The 1,998-nt window shown below is 42.2% G+C and overlaps 1 non-coding gene across 1 annotated transcript; it reads right to left on the minus strand.

Annotated features, from left to right (window-relative positions):
- Nucleotides 1-1,174: 1,174 nt before the first annotated feature.
- trnak-cuu (transfer RNA lysine (anticodon CUU)) lies at nucleotides 1,175-1,247 on the minus strand. The gene has a single exon. It is a non-coding gene; the product is annotated as a tRNA-Lys (tRNA).
- Nucleotides 1,248-1,998: the final 751 nt, after the last annotated feature.

A 1,998-nucleotide genomic window follows, 5' to 3' on the forward strand; every position in this document is an offset into this window, starting at 1 on the left:
TTGAACTTACTTGTCAAAGTTTATATAATGACATCACAACCCACATTTGAATCCCAAACACTGATTGACTAGAAGCTGCAGAACTTCACAAAGTCAAGTGTTTGCCAGCATGACCTTATAGTGCTCTGGAACTTTTTGTGTGTGTGTGTGTGGGGGGGGGGGGGGGCACTATGTATCCCAGGTTAACACCTAATTTCGTCACTGGGCTTTGCTGTGATTGTATAAGTAAACCTTATGTTGAGCATCAGAATGTTGTCCAAGGGAGGCGGTGAAGAGGTTGAGAGGGCAAATAAATCAGCCCTCAGTGACACTCAAGAGTCACTTAATGCATTGCACAATAGCTTTAAATCTGCCAAACTGGAAGGGGGTTCGAGGGGAGACGTAGCACCGAAACGTAGCATCTGAGAATTCACCCATGGAGTCCAGAGACGCTTTAACGACTGATAAGACCACCGCAACAACATTCCTGACTGCCCCCCACCCCCCACCCCCACCTGACAATGTCCAGTCTACTCGAGGTGAGGAGTCGTCCCCCAGCACCGCACACATGAGTGTCTTGACAAGTGCTCAGATAAGGCAGGATGTCCTCGGACTGTATTCTGCACACCTCGCAGATAAGAACATTTTTGGGCCAAGGCACTACAAAGTAATGTAGGATACTTTGTGTGGATTAGTTGCCTGTTTAGGAAGAGACAAGTGGATGTGACATCTAGAATGACATTATTGTAGTCAATTGATACTGAAAGTAGTTTTCCTATCTAATTAGTTACAATACAATTGAATTTATTTATTTATTTTTTACTCAACAGTGTACTTTTGCCCCCTAAACCTAATCATTAGATGGGCCTCCCTCAATAGTAACCACGGATATCAAGTTTTTGCAGTCAGTCTTTCAAATCTCGAGATATTTTAGTCCACTATTCCATCCAGAATTGCTTTAATTCAAGTTCACCACTGTTCCATTTTTTCTCAATTTATGGACAATGGCTCTAGTCTGCTCTAGACACGCAGACTCGAATGCTTTTTATTCCTTGCTGCGGCCTTACGAAAAATGCACGGCGTCCGTTCAGCAGTCAGTGTAAATTGGGCTCTTCTGAAACTTCTTTATAAATCTGGTATGTAGTCTAGAATACATCTAGTTTAACCAGACAAAACATCCCTTGTAAGAAATTACCGCCCAATATGGGGCTTGAACCCACGACACTGAGATTAAGAGTCTCATGCTCTACCAACTGAGCTAAATGGGCTTCTTCAGTACAAGTTTGTTTATAAATCTAGAATGGAGTCTATGATACTGTTTAGATCTGGTATCGAGTCTAGAAAACACTTAGGTCAACGTTTCAGACAAAACATCCCACGGACCAAATTACTGCCTAATCTGGCCTTGAACCCAAAAGTCTGGTATGAAATGGCTAGAATATGCCTAACATTTCAGACAAAACATCCCATCTAAGAAACTACCACCCAATGTGGGGCTCGAACCCATGACCCTGAGATTAAGAGTCGCATGCTTCACTGACTGAGCTAACTGGGCTTAGCTTCAGAAGCTTGTTTTGAAATCTGGTATGGAGTCTAGAATACGGCAAACATTTCAGAAAAAATCCACCGAACCAAACTACAACTCAATGTGGGGGTCGAACCCAAGACCCTGCTATTAAGAGTCTCATGCTCTACCGACTAAGCTAAGCGGGCCAATTAGGCAACTGTACTGTGTTTTAAAATCTGGTATGGAGTCTAGAATATGCCTCATTTCAGACAAAAAAGACATAAAGCTACAACCGCCTGATGTGGGTCTTGAATGCACGAGTTTAAGATTAACTGAGCTACAAAAGTCAGTTGGTAGGAGGTAGGTAGTGTTTATAAATTGAATAGGAAGAAGGGAGTACAAGTGTCCTCTTCACAACTTTATTACCTTTTGTAAGAAGCTAATGTTTGTCATCATTTTTCATCATCCAAATTCCCAACGGCAGCAATGAGACAAACAGAAAGGTCTTGATA

Source organism: Vanacampus margaritifer, chromosome 10, assembly GCF_051991255.1.
Source record: "Vanacampus margaritifer isolate UIUO_Vmar chromosome 10, RoL_Vmar_1.0, whole genome shotgun sequence".
NCBI lineage: Eukaryota > Metazoa > Chordata > Actinopteri > Syngnathiformes > Syngnathidae > Vanacampus > Vanacampus margaritifer.